This window comes from Marmota marmota, unplaced genomic scaffold (assembly GCF_001458135.2).
Source record: "Marmota marmota marmota unplaced genomic scaffold, marMar, whole genome shotgun sequence".
Taxonomy (NCBI): Eukaryota; Metazoa; Chordata; class Mammalia; order Rodentia; family Sciuridae; genus Marmota; species Marmota marmota.
In genome coordinates this window covers 45,228,986-45,244,428 of record NW_026000026.1, presented here as the reverse complement: position 1 = coordinate 45,244,428, position 15,443 = coordinate 45,228,986, and positions in this window count along the sequence as shown.

Sequence of the window (15,443 nt, the reverse complement as noted above, 5' to 3'; positions counted from 1 at the left end):
CCACTAAATCCTGTATATCTGAGTCAACAAATTGGATATTGTATTAATTTGCTAGGGCTGCCATATCAGAGCACCACAGACTAGGTGGCTTAAACAAGACGATTTATTGTGTCACAGTTCTGGGAGCTAAAGAGCAAGGTTAGGATATCTTCAGGGTTGGTTCTTTCTGAGGGCTGTGAAGAAGAATCTGCTCCATACCTCTCTCCTATCTGCTGGTAGTTTTCAGGTAATCCTTGGTGTTCCCTTGGCTTATAAGCACATCCCCTGCCTTGATGTTCACATAATGTTCTTCCTCTGTGTAAGGGCACCAATCATGTTAGATTAAGGGCCCATCTTCCTCCATTATGATCTCATTTTAACTAATTACATCTACAATAACCCTATTTCCAAATAAGGTCCTATTCTGAGATATTGAGAGTTAGGACTTCAACATGTGTATTTTAGAGGGGATGCGATTGAAGTCATAAGAGATGGGAAAAATATTTTATCTTTTAATCACTATTGTATCCTATGCTTTGGAAATAGAGATATGATATCATATATATCTGTGTATGTAACTCTTTCTGCCATTGAGGACTTATACTGATGCAAGCATTTATTGCTTCATTTAAACCTATGACATTCCTTTAAAGGATCATAATATTAAACAACTGCCCTAAGATCACATTACGAGTGTGTTGTCAAGCTAATGCTAGTGATAGGATTTGGACACAGACTTATTCCAGAGTCCATATCTCTTATTCTTCTTTTATTTAAATGTATTTTTTAGTTGTTGATAGACCTTTATTTTTACTTATTTATATGCGGTGCTAAGGATTGAACCCAGTGCTTCACACATGCTATGCAAGTGCTTTACCACCGAGCTACAACCCCAGCCTTCTCTCTCTCTTTTTTTTTTTTAAGTTTTCGGCGGACACAACATCTTTGTTTGTATGTGGTGCTGAGGATCGAACCCGGGCCGCACGCATGCCAGGTGAGCGCGCTACCGCTTGAGCCACATCCCTAGCCCCAACCCCAGCCTTCTCTTATCCTTCTTTTTATGACCTTGAAACTCATTAATTGACATTTTTAATTTCTTTTTTTAATATTTATTTTTTAGTTTTAGGTGGACACAATATCTTTATTTTATTTTTATGTTGTGCTGAGAATAGAACCCCGTGCCTCATGCATGCTAGGCAAGCATGCTACCACTTGAGCCACATCCCCAGCCCTTTAATTTCTTTATATGATATATTAATCTGTTATCTATTGCTAATAACAAAGAACCACAGATTGGGTAAGTTTTAGAGAAAAGAGTTTTCTTTTGGCCTATGGTTGAGGAGGCTCAAAGTTTAGATATCTCCTGTGGTTTGGCCGCTGCTGTTGGCCTTCTTGCTGGCAGGGTCCCAAAGTAGCACACAGCATCAGTTGGCAAGAAACAAAGAGCACATATGTGAAAGTGTTTCTGTTGTGGTCTCTTTCTTTTTATAAAGCCACCAGGATTCAACCACAGGGGTACCACCTTAATGACTTTATCTAATACTGAGCACCTCCCAAAGGTCTCATATCTAAACATCTTAGTCAGATTGTTTCCACCCTCCTAATGCTGCACAGTGGGGATGAACTTTCAATACATAAAAACTTGGAGGACAAATTCAAATCATATCCAAATAATTTCATATTATATGTAAAACATATACTATGTGATCCTTAAGGTTTTTACATATAGGTGATTTATTGTTTGGAGAATAATATACATTAACATAGAATGCATTTTTCTACATACTATGATACAACATTATGTGTTCAATATTCTGTTTCATTTTTCTCCTTGAAGCTCAGAAAAACTATATTTTTCATTATCACTAGCAGTTACGTGGGTCTACATGATCAAGTTCGGCCAATGAAATATGAGCAGAAATGATGTAGACACTTTCAGGCCTAGTCCCCAAATATCCCACACAATCTTTTTCCCCCAGTTTTCATTAGTTGTCTGGTTAGATGCAGTGGATCCAATGGAGAACTCCTAGGCACTGGAAGAAGAGTGGATGACTACAAAGAGGATGTAAGTGTGACTTGAGCAAGAAATAAACCTCTGTTGTGTTGAACGACTGGTATTTTGGAGTTTTGTTTCACCGGCTTGCATTGCTTATCCTGACTCATACACAAGCATTCCATGGAGAGTATGAAAACACATCAAATTATCTTTTCACAGAATTCTCAAATGAAGATTTATGTGACTATACAGATAATAAGAGAAACCTCAAACCTAGAATGAGAGGATTAAGCAAGATATAATGAAGAACCATCTAGTATAGCTCTATCTAATGGGACTTTCTAGAATGATGGAAATGTTCCATTCTGCCTTATGAATATGATAGCCACTAGCCACATGTGGCTATTGTGCAACTGAATGTGGCTAATACAACTGAAAAACTGAATTTTTCATTTAACTTAATGTTAATAATTAACATTTAAATTTAAAGGACCACATGTAGCTAGTAACTACTGTGTTGGACAATGTAGATCTAAAGTGGAAAGATGGAGAAACATAGTAGAGAAAGAGAGAGGACTTTCATTGGGAAGTGGAAACACAGGAATTAGAATGGGTGATGCTGTCCTTGATGGGAGGTGATTCGGTCAGTTTTATGCATCAACCTATATAGGCCATGGTGCACCATGTTTTTGCTGAGAGCCACGGCCGAGTCTGTATGGCCCCTGGCATTTTGCCAACAGTATTGATTGACAGGCGAGGCATTACTATCCGCCTCTGCCGCAACTTTTGAGTTCTCGCACTATTTTGGAGTTCTTGTGGGGATTTCCGGGGATTCCCCGAGAGTTCCCATTGGTTGGGGAAGTGCAGGAGGAGGGATTTCCGAGAGAGATATTTCCGGCTGGGGGTTCCTGGAGAAGCCTCCTGGCGTTCGGGAGGATTCCCCGGGAGCTGTGTGAAGTGTTTTCCTGCAGTTTGAAAATAAAGTTTGTTCCTGCTTCAGTGGCTCGTGATTTGTGCCCAGCCAGACTGTGGCATGTTTTATTGAATATCAGTCTAGATGTTTCTGTAAAGTATTTTTGAGATGGGTTTAACATTTAAATCAGTAGACTTTAAAGCAAATTATAGTCTGTAATTAGTCCATTTTCCATTGCTATAACAAAATACCTGGAATTGGATACTTTGTAAATATAAGAGGTTATTTAGCTTACAGTTTTGGGAGCCTGGAAGTTCAAGATCAGGTGGTCCCACTGTTTGGGCCTCTGATTAGAGCCTAAGAGAGGATGGCGATGGCATCAGAATGTTGGAGCACATATGAGAGCAATTACATGGTCTGATAGGAACCCAGAGAGTGAATCAGGGGTCAGGCTCATTCTTTTATAATAACTCACTCTTGTAGGAACTAACTGGGGTCCCATGAAAACTATATTGAGCTCTTCTGAGGGGAGCACCAGCAATGACCTAATTACCTTGCACTAAGCCCCACCTCTTAAAGGTTCCAATACTTCTACACCACCAAATTGATGACCAAGCTTCCTATACATGAACCATTGAGGGACACACTTAGATCATATCCAAATATTATTTGATATGATATCAAATCATATTAAAAGCACCTTCTCTTATGTAGTGGGCCTTCATTCAGTCAATTGAGGATTTAGGAGAAAAGACTCATATCCCCCATCCCCATGATCTCATGAGCCTGTCCCCAAAATCTGTGTGTGTGTGTGTGTGTGTGTGCGCGCGCACACACACACACACATATTTCCTTTTGGTTCTTTTTCTCTGATAAACCCTGACTTATACAGGAAGGCATGATTACTGAGAGCATTTGATTTAATGACATTTGTAATAGCTAATTTAAGAGAATAAGAAGTAAGTTCACATTCCAATAAATAAAATGAAAACTCATGCATGAGTCCCTGACTCCTTTCCCCAACACTAATAATAATAATAAAATAAAAACAATAGATTTCCTCATTTTATTTCAAATCATATAAACTAGCAGCTAATAAATGGGTTTCTAAAAATATATGAACTATATGAAAGCCAAATAACAAATCAAATGCAGAATAATAGAGTAGTAGTAGAAAAATGTTATAGTTTAATGCTTGTTCTAACTATAAATACTGGTTAAATGAAATAGGCTCATTCTGTCTTACAACATTTGTATACTTATGATTCTACTGAAGTCCTTGAATTTGTGCTTCATGAGGTTTCCAGGATTATCCCTTTGTAGACAAAAAGGAATCAGCCTTTTTGACTAGACTTAAAGCTCCAAATCCTCATACCCTTTTCTCCCTGCAGGAGTGGACCTTGATGTGCCAAACAGGGACAGCTCTGCAACCCTGCATCCCTGGGTGCATGAGTGGCAGACTGTAGGTGCTGATCTCACATATCAGCAATCTTTTCAATGCCAAGATTCTCCTCAGAAATCATTTGATAGATTTCATAATTGCCACTTGGATGAACTTCTCATCAGGGTTCAACAAGTACTTCTAACTATAAAGGTTGGAAACAAAGGGATGCTCTAGACCTTCTCTTATGATTCACTCACAAGCAAGTTAAAACCAAGGAATTTTGCATAATAAATGCCATTTCATTCGTTAGCAATATGTTTATGTTTATAAGGTGTCAAGGCACTGGGTGTAGAATGTTCTACTTCTCATTGTCTACAATTATCCATGGGTCTTTGTAGAAATGTTGGCTTCATTCATTCATGGGCATCTCAGTGGTGAAGCTACACAGAACACCCTCCCCACTCAAAGGAATGCTTAACCATTATGTCCTTGAGAAGTGCTTGAATTCAGAGGTTGAGAATTTTGACTGAGGTGCCTCAGTGATGTGGTATACTGCTACCTCCTCTTACAAGCTGTGTGACCCTAGTTATACCTCAAATTCTTCACCTGTAGATCAGTAATAATACTCTTCCACTCAAGGTTATTGAGAGGTTTAAAGAGTGAACTGTGTGATGCTGTTGGAATCACACTGGGTAGAATTTGCCTTCAAGCAGCACAAGCAAGTATTGCTTTGTCAAGAGGCAAGAAGAATATCCCTTTGGGATTTTGGTAGGGTACATGTTCAGAGGCCTTGACCTGCTTTTCCATATAGTCTGTATCATTTCATGGTTTAGCTTCTCTCTGTGGTGGCAGCTTCCAAAAACTCACATATATGTTTCCATTATTATTTTTGAAGCCAAACGTACAAAATTCAGTTGTGAGTTGGAAAACACCATGAAAAATGTCCCTTTTTTTAATCCTTATTATCAGCCCTTCAGTATTTTTCCCATTGTGTGTGTGTGTGCGTGTGTGTGTGTGTGTGTACTGGGCCTTAAGCATGCTAAGCAAGCACTGAGCTACATTTCAAGCCCCTCTTTTCTGCTTTCTTATTTTCCTTTTTCCCCCCCTGGTGACAGGGATTGGACCAGGAGCACTTAACCACTGAGCCATATCCCCAGCCCTTTTTATTTTGAGACAGGGTCTTGCTAAGTTGCTTATGGCCTCAGTAAGTTGCTAAGGCTGGTTTGAACTTGTTATCCTCCTGCCTCAGCCTCCCAAGTCACTGGGATTGCCTGGCTTACTACTTCTTTTATGTGGCCTTCCTAAGTTACTCTAAGCACATGGCTGTATTATGTCTGTGTACATATACATGTGTGTATGTTTGTATACACATTTCAATATCTAGTTATTATATAATTTTAAAATGTAAATGAATTGTGTTGTTGCTTAATAATAAAGTGATTGCCCAGTATGCACAAGATTCTGGGGTCTACCCCACCACCACCAGCCACACACACATATATTTTTTATATAATGTATGCCAATGAGATGCCCAGCATTGATGAGTGGGTAGATTTAAAAGCCTACTACTTAATCAAGATGCTGCTGTTCCATTCTACATGGTCCCTTAGAGGTCCTCAGTTGAAATTAGCCACAGCTGCCCACAGTAGTAACCTGCTCATTTAGGTGCCTGATATCTGGCTTTCTTCCCTTCTCATGCCCTCTCTCTCTTAATCACTTCCTGGGATCGCCTCCTAAATGAACTAATTGTATTCAAAAATCTTGTGTTAGATCTGCTTTTGAGATTTGAAACCAAGACAGCTCATTTGACAAATGATCAAACTAGTGCATATTAACAAAGGTAAACTAAAAAGAAATCAGGTCTTCTGACTATAGACTATATTCTTTAGTCTTACCAGATGAGTAATAATACACTTGAAACAATGGCAGCATAATGCCCACTGGTCTATAATTGACACTCCTATAAACAGGAGCAGATATCAGGGGCCTGAATGAGCAGATTACCACTATGGGCAGCTATGGTTCAGTTCAACTGGGGACCTCTGAGGAACCATATAGAATGGAAAAGAATCCTATTGATTACGAGAAAGTAGGCTTTTTAATCAACCCACTCCTATCACCCATCAATGCTGGGTTCCTCCTGAGGTGTTAACTCCAACTACAGTTGTTTGAGGCCCTCCCAAATTCACATGTTAAAATCTAGCACTCAGTGTGTTGGCATTGAAAGATGTGGCATTTGGGAAGTAACTCGGTGTGATAGTAGAGCTTTTGTGAATGGAGTTAGTGCCTTACAAAAGAGACCTGAGGTAGACCATTTGTCCCTTTTGCCCTTCTGCCACATGAAGACCCAGCAAGAAGGCACCATCTGTAAAGTGGGGAGCCCTTACCAGCTACTGAATCTGCTGACACCTTGATTTATACTTTCAAGTCTCTAGAACTCTGAGTGATATTTCTGTTGTTGCCATAGTACCCATTCTGAGATATTTTGTTATAGCAGACTGAGTGGACTAAGGCTACTTCCTAGTATTTCCAATTTTCCATGTATTCTGTCAAGCAGTCCTAGCCCCAAAGAATATTCTCAAGCAAAGAATGCAGGATGCCCTTGACTGCACAGAAACGATGAATGAAACCTCCAGGAAGGGTCAAGGGAAAATGGACTCTGACAGAATCTGCTGTTTAAAAACACAATATACATTAGCTATGAATATAGCCTTTATCTCCTTAGTGGAACACTTTATGATGGATCAATAAGTATGGACTTTTTGAGCACTGGGGCTTAAAGGTACTAGTTAGCACTTGGGGACACAAAAAAGGGTTTTGCAGAGAGCGTAAAATATGAGTCAAAAGACACTGATGTGTACTGAGTGAGCGCTATGATTCAGTTCCAGATTCAGCTCCCAGATGGGCCTTTAACATTCAGGATCCCATCAATCCTAATGATAGCACAAAGTAAGCGCTTTTATCCTGAGACTTGGAGAGTTTATTCTCTTGTACAAGGTCCCATAGAAGACAGAGAAATCAAAGTTAACCCATGATCATCCACACAACAACTGTTCATTGTTTGAAAAGATCTAATAGGTCAGTCTAGAACAAGATACTCACTATAAAGATGGTGAAACTGAGGCAGAATACAGTAGACACAGTCACCTCCTGTTTTATCTATTGCTGTATGATAAGCAATATTTTAGATTACTTTTTATGGTTTTGTGGGTTTACTGGGTTCTGCTGTTTCTTGCTTGGGGCCTTTATCAAGTTCTCCAGGGAAACAGAATACACACACACACACACACACACACAAATACATATGCATACATACACAAACATAATCCTGATTTCCTGAGTTTCAAATTTCATCCATGGATTTAACCAATTGGGGATTAAAAATAGAGGGGAAAATGTGACCTTGTTGCTGACATATAGTATATAGTTAGGTCTACAAAGGTTGCAACTCTACAGGACATATACAGATTTTTTTTTTCTTGTCATTATTCCCTAGACAACATAGTATAAAAACTATTTGTAGATCTTTTCCATTTTTTAGGTATTCTAAGTCATCTAGAAATGATTTAAAGAATATGGGAGGGGAGCTGGACAAGCAGAGCCCTCAGTTCCATCTCTAGTGCAAAATAGAAAAGTTTATGGGAGGATGTGCATTATTTATATGTAAGTATTATGCCATCGTATAAAAGGGATTTGAGTGTGTGCAAATTTTGGTATCCTTGGAAGATCTGGGAACCAATCCCTACCAAGGAATGATTGTGTGTGTGTGTGTGTGTGTGTGTGTGTGTGTTTGTGTGTGTTTACATGGGTGCATGTGTAGAGTAATTGACTCACATGATTGTAGGGTTTGACAAATCTGAAATCTGTATGGCAGGCTGAAAACTCAGGCAGGAGTCCATGCTGCAGTTGAGGCAGAATTTCTTCTCCAGGAAACCCATTTTCTCCTCTTAAGGCTTTCAACTAATTCCATATTGCCCACCCACATTTATCAAGGATAGCGTCCTTTATTTTAAAGTCAACTGATTTTAAATCCCAGCAACTCAGGAGGCTGAGGCAGGAGGATCACAAGTTCAGAGTTAGCCTAGGCAACTTAGTGAGACCCTGTCTCAAAATAAAAAGAGTGGAGATGGTGGGGGCTGGGGTTGTAGCTCAGTGGTGGAGTGCTACCTTGTTAGGTATAAGGCACTGGGTTCACTCCTCAGCACCACATAAAAATAAATAAATAAAGTTATAGTGTCCATCTACAACTAAAAGAATATTTTTTTAAAAAAGATGGAGATGTAGCTTAGTGGTAGAGCACCCCTGCATTCAATCCCCAGGGTGGTAAAAAATCAATTGATTTTAGATGTTAACTACATCTATAAAATACCTTCACAGCAACACCTAGATTTGTATTTGATTAAATGCCTGGGGGCTATGGCTTAATCAAATTGACACACAAAACCAAATATTGCTGTGGCTCTTATGTGGTTAGTCAGATGTAGGCTGAATTGCAGTATTCCAAAGGCTCAAGTGGGCTAAACAGTGCAAGATGACTCACTCCAAAAGCTGCTGACTGCTGCTGGCTGTTTTCTGGGAGCTCACTGGGGCTATGCACTGCATGCCTGCCTATAGGATCCCCCTCCATTGGCTAGGTTCTGAAAGGGTGTTTCCATAGGGTATGTCTAAAGAGCCAGCATTCAAGAAACAGGAAATGGAGGCTACAAAGCCAGTAAATGCCTACACCTAGAACTTATACCACACATTTCCACTGTTTTCTATTGGTGGAAGCAATCACTCCACCCACTCATCATTATGGTTTGGGTGTGGATGTCCCCAAAAGCTCACATGTGAGACAATGCAAGAAGATTCAAAGGAAAAATGATTGGGTTGTGAGAGTCTTAACCTAATTAGTGTAATTAATTAATTCAATTAATTTAGAATTAATCCCCTGATAAGGATTAACTGAATGTAACTGAAACGGTAGGGTGTGGCTGGAGGAGGTGGGAATTAGGACATAGCTTTGGGATATATATTGGTATCTGGCAAGTAGAGACTCCTCACTCTGCTTTCTGATCATCACGTGAGCTGCTTCCCTCTGTCACACTCTTCCACCACGACTTTCTGCCCCACCTCAAGCCCTGAGGAACAGAGCCGGTCTTCTGTGGCCTGAGACCTCTGAAACCATGAGCCCTCAAATACACTTTCCCTCTACAGTTGTTCTGGGTGGGTCCTTTAGTCACAGCATCTACTTCTCAAGGAGAATGGCAAGGCTACATTGCAGACCATATGGGCTGGGAGATAAAGATATGGCTATTTTGGGAAAATACAATGGCTCTTGCAATTTCCATGCACATTGGTTTGCTATCCAGTACCTGCAGCTCTTTGCTTAAGGGCTTTCTTTAGCCAGAGTTGGCTCTGCCTCCTGTGGTGCCAGTGTGAGGCAGAATAAATTAACACCTACCTGCAGTATTGTTCAACCAATGACTGATAAGAGATGGATACTACTATTTCTTATCCCTCAAGCCAGGTGTCTACACTGCCTCCCAGAGTTCCTCTAGTAGAATTAAGTTCCAGTGCAGAAAATGGTAACTTGTGTATTGCTGTTTCCCTTCCTAGTTTTTTTCCTCTATTTCCCCTACTTCCTGAGATGGAGTCTAAAAACATCTACTTACATTCAAATCTTAGGCTCAGGGCTGTCTTCTGAGAGAACCCAGTTCAAGTTGGTGAGTGACCTCTCCAAGGTCATAAACCTGAGACTTGGGACTAAGATGAGATGACCTCCCAGTCAAAAGTATTTTTCCCTGAGACTGGGAGTGTAGCTCAGTTGCCTAGAATGAATGACCTAGGTTTTGTTCCCAGCATCAGAAAGAAAAGAAAGAAAGAAGGAAGGGAGGGAAGAATGCAGAAAGGAAGGAAGGAAGGAAAAGAAAACTTACTTTTTACATTTGTTATATTCTGAAAGAGGTCCAGAAAAAACAAAGTGTTCAGCTCAATTGATGGGGAAGGGTTTACAAAAGAGAACTATTCCAAAGTTCATATGTTAGCTATTTTAAGCAGTGTTGTTTGGAAGGAGCACTGGATTAGGAGTAAAGAAATTTAAGTTCTTGCTCTGGCTGTGAGTTGTAAACAAGTGCCATAAATTCCCTGAGACTTAGGAGGAGAAATTAAATTCTCATCCCCCATTCATATCTCTACCAATCCAGCAAGAGTGAAATGGAATGATATATGTAAAAGGCAAATTAATGGAAAGAATTGATTTTTCTCATTTCAGTGACTCTAGTCAACAAAAACTTTATTTTTGAAAAAAAATTTTTGAAAGTTTCTTATCTAGTCATGACCCTTATTCTACATTTCCGAATCAGACAATTAAAATTCTGCAAATCATGCTGTCTGGATAATTCAGATTGTGTTCAAAGTCCCAAGTTTTAAGACAAAGTGTTCAAATACTTTTTTTTTTTAAGTAGGCAGATGCGAATGGCCCACTTTAACTAGAAAGAGATCCTAAGATGGAAAGTGATCTCTCAGTCCCTGATAACAAATATTTCTGTCACTCTACAACATACGTAGGCATGAATTGCCTAGATAAAGGTGGACAAGATATTTTTTTCATTGGCTTATGAAAAAATATCACACCATATTATGGCTTCCTCCCCCGCACCCTCCACTAGCTTTGTAGGATTTATGAATTTTACCTAGCTCTGTGTGTCCGTATTTGTATGTGTGTGTCAGTGTGTGTGTTGAGTTTTGATACCTATCTCTTTGTGTGTTAGTGAACAGGGTAGAAAAATGCAGACAACAGACTAATAGGAGAGAAAACATCTCATGAATACACTGGGATACATTTAATATTATTGATGATATTCTATGATAAAACATAACCATGGGGTCAGGATTTATGTATTTATTTGTTTACTAAATTGATCACAGTTTCTGGTAGGAAAATTAAATGCAATTTAATGGCTAAGGATTTTGAACCTGATTTGGGTTGATATCTGTTTTTATTTTATATTTTAAAAAGGGAAAACAATTTGATTGGATCTAGGATTTGTTCAGAAACTTTGCTTACTAACTTAGCTAAATTTGTGGCCCTTTCCTAGGGAAATTGGCCTTCTGGTACATCCAGTTTAGTCTTATGCTAAGGTGGGAAGAGACTCAACATGGAGATTACATTTCTTCTAGAGATCAATTTCAAATTAAATATTTAAAAAAATATGTTGGTTAACAGATTCATAGCTACACTACCCCTTCAAGAGAGGTGGGGAATGCTTTTTGCTTATTGTTCTGCTGGTATGTTATTGTCTGAATACTGAGAGCTAATAACCCTTCTTTGTACCATGAAGACAGCTTTTTATGAGCACTTGCTTTTTGTATTTTGTGGAATAAAAACATAACTTAATTTTAATTAGTATATTCACTGAAAAAGGTCAATCTAATGGAAACAGGGAAAGGGAGGGAAATCATAGAAAATAAAGCCAGCTTCTAAAGACTTTAGAGGAAAACTCATCAATTATAAAATAAAAAACCCAAACTAAGCATTTAATTGAAAAAAGTTCTTTATTTTCCTTTGTTCACATTTGTAGTATGCGAAAGACAGCCCCATTTGAATTAGGGAAAAGTTATCCTTCGAAATGACTTCAGTGATTTGGCTCCATCTGTATTTCAAACGCATTAACTTCACACCATCCACAATGGGTAATAAAGATGCGCAGATTCGGGTCAAATTCATCCTTCTGAAAAACTGCAAATTAAGATGTTGATTATACACCACCGGCTGTCTTAATCATCGTGATCAAAATCCAAATATTAAGGAAAGGGGCCCTGGAGGGATGCGTTTGGGCTTTTGTCAAACCCTCCACCAAACTCTGAAGCCCAGCCTGTGCTTCTCCAAATCTTTTTCCGGGTAAGAGCCCCCATCAGCCTGCCTGGGCCTCAAAGTGATTCTCAAGAGTGGTTAGGGAGCCCCCCATCCCCCAAACCCAGACACACCCCGAGTCCCATGAACAATTCTGGGCTGTCAAAACACACGGCTGCGTGTTCAATCCCAATAACTAGCGGATGATTAATGAGCGGCTTGATAATTTAATATCGCATGTGATTAAATTATAAGGTGTGGGGGAGGGGAGCTCTGCACTATCTCGACCGCCGGGGCGGAAGCCGACCAGCCAGCGGGTCTCGGCTGCGCAGAGAGACGCGCTCTTCCTTTGCACAGTGCCTGGCTAGGCTGGGCAACCGCGAGTCTGCGCCTTCCCAAGGTCAGTGGGTCTGGGGAGGAGAGGGTGCATGGAGTGGGAGATGGGGGAAGCCGGAATGGCCAAGGGGAGGGGTAAGACACCGGACAGCTTGGGTTTGAGCCATAGAGCAGGGTGAGCCGCTGACTCTTCCCAAAGCGAAGGGAGACGAAGGGGCTGGAAAATGGCCCCAGGCAGGGTGAGAGCCGATTTTTAAATTCCACTTCGCTCCACCACAGAGGCTTGAAGAATTTCAGGGACTCCGAGATCCCCGGGAAGAGGGGGCGTGTGGCTTGGCCCAACTGGGTCTTTTCCGGGTCCCCACCTCCCTGCGCACCTTCGACTAAGAGAGGGTTCTCTTGCAAACAGGGCCCAGGTGGTGGTCAGATTGGGTCACTCGAAGCCGCGTATATTCCGCAGTCCACGGACCCCCAACCCTATCTAGTGGCACGCGGGGTTCACTCCATCCTGGGTTCCGGTACGTTGTGGGGGAAAACTGGGGCGTATGAAGCAGCACAAGAGCCCGAAGCTACGCAGAAGAGGAAAGATTACACTAGATGCAGGTTTCCTAGTTTCTAGCTCGACTCATTGGGGCAGAGGAGTATAACTGATGTACTGGAGGGACTCCTGGTCGTCGCTCTTTCCTCCCGAACGGGGAGTAGAGAACGAGTAGAGACTCGGGCGTGGCCACTCCTTCCCCTGGGAAAAAGTGTGAACGCAGAACCGCTCCAGGTAAAAGTACCTCGTTCGTAGTTTCACCTCGAACGAGGTAGGTGGCTGTGTACAGCGCCGGCTGGCTGTTCGCTGGGCACCGCAGCCTCAGAGCGGCACCTGAGAGGCCACTGCGGAACCCAGGAAAGATTTTAGGGCTTAACCTCCAGTCGGAGAAGGTAGGCCCCCCAGCAGGAGGGTCCCCAGAAGACCCTAGCAAACTGGACCCCCGGGGATTTCTCCAGACCCAGAGCTAGAGAGTGAAAATTAAAGATCCATCACCAGGGCCCCAGAGTAACCAGAGTCCAGGCCGTCCCCTGGTTGGATTTTCAGACGGGATATGGTATCCAGAAGGAGATGCCCGTGGACTGAGATCAGGGCCAGAGGCCCGAGAAAATGTCAGGAACAGCGCTCCTGAAGTCCTGGGCCTTTAGCTCCAGCTGCGATAGCCAAATCTTCTTCTGAGAAAGGGATGGCAACTTCCTAGGACCAGCTCCTTGGATATGCAGGAATGACCATTTCTTTGTCAGTTTCTTCAAATATTTGAAAATAGCACCAAGGAAGGAGGAAAATCATGAACAACCGAATGGGCTTGTAAATAGAGGTCATAGTATGGAGAAACACACACACACACACACCTACCTCCCAAAACACCCGAAAAGAACTGGATAAACTTGCCTACCTAGAGCAGAAACAAACCACACATTGATTTTAAGAGGCTCAGTTGAAATGCTCCAAATTAGCAAATCCAGGCTGTAGGCTGTGACTATAATTTCAGGATATCTGGTACACACAAAACTCTGGGGAAGGGGTAAAATCTGAAAGGGGACCAGAGGGGAAGATGCCCCGGAAGCCGTGCTGCGTTCCTGGACCGGGTGATTTTAAACTTGGATGTGCCTTTCTTTTAGGCCACCACTCCTACCGCATTGCCTGGGCCAACAGAATCCAAAGAGACCACTCCCCTCAAGGTACGTTAGTAATAATAAAAGAGGGTTTACCCATAAGGCTTTTGCAAGCAATGGCCTCTGTAGCCAAAAATAATTTTAAGGAGAGGCGCCTGGGGTATTTCCTGTGTGCCCGCTGCTGGCGTTCGACCTAGGGTACTCACACTCCCCAAGGTCGACAGCATGTTCCAGGGTGCCACTTTTGTCCCTGTTATTAAAGTAATTCCTTCAATTTACTCCTTGTCCGTGCTTCCAGACACAAGCTGATCTCCACATCTGGTTACCAAAAACATTGCGGGACCCGTGTCGGGCAACTTTAAAATTCCAGGGCCAATCTTTTTCTCCCAAAGATCCCACACACCTTAGAATAAATAACCTGTCTCTGGCAGACACAGTACCTTTCCCAGAAATTAAATTTGGGTTCTAGAAATCCGACCAAGAAGGTCGTAGACGTTAAGTATGCACTTGCAAGAATTCCGAGTTCTCAATAAACATGTGGGTGGAGGGTAGGGGAGATGTGGGGCACCAAAATAGGGTTTTTATTTCCCAGATTACCGATAATCTGCTGATTAATCAAGACTAGGACACTAACGATTCCCAAAGTTGATAAAGGAGGAAGAGTGAGTTTTATTTTGTCATTCACATTAGCATTCACTTCTAATGATTTCGGACACCTGTAAAATGATATCGAAATCAGTGGTGCATTGGATGGCATTGTTCGACGTTGCCAGGACGAGAGAGGTGCGCGAGTTGGCGCGCATTGATTTCACCCTTCACTCTCCGCCCTGCTGCCGAACACCATTTAGGCCAAGATCTGGTATAATGGGAAACACCATCAGCAGACAATTACCCTTTCAGAGGATTCACTTCTCCTCACAGACACTGTTATTTGAGAAATAGGATCATTTGATTTCATATTGCACTAAATAACACCCAGCCGGTTCAAATTGCCAGCTTCTTAAAAACCGCCCATTGGAATAAATTGCAGCGGCCTCTTTTGCTTTTCAGGGCAATACGATGGGCACCGGGCAGAACTTGTAAAAATAACTACAAAGTCACTACAGAGTCGTTGCTATTGATGAGAATAGCTCTGCCACCCCTCAGGCAAAGGCATCCAGCTACCCTGCCACCGCCCCCTCCACCCGTCAACTTTGGATGGTTCAACCACTTGGCTTTGGCATTAAAACGTACAATTCCAGCCACCCGGAGGAAGCGCTTCGAGCCACAAGTCGCAGAGCAAAGAAAGATGAGCAAGAGACACAAATTTCTCTCTCTCTTTTTTTTTTTCTTTTTTAAGTTGCCTGCA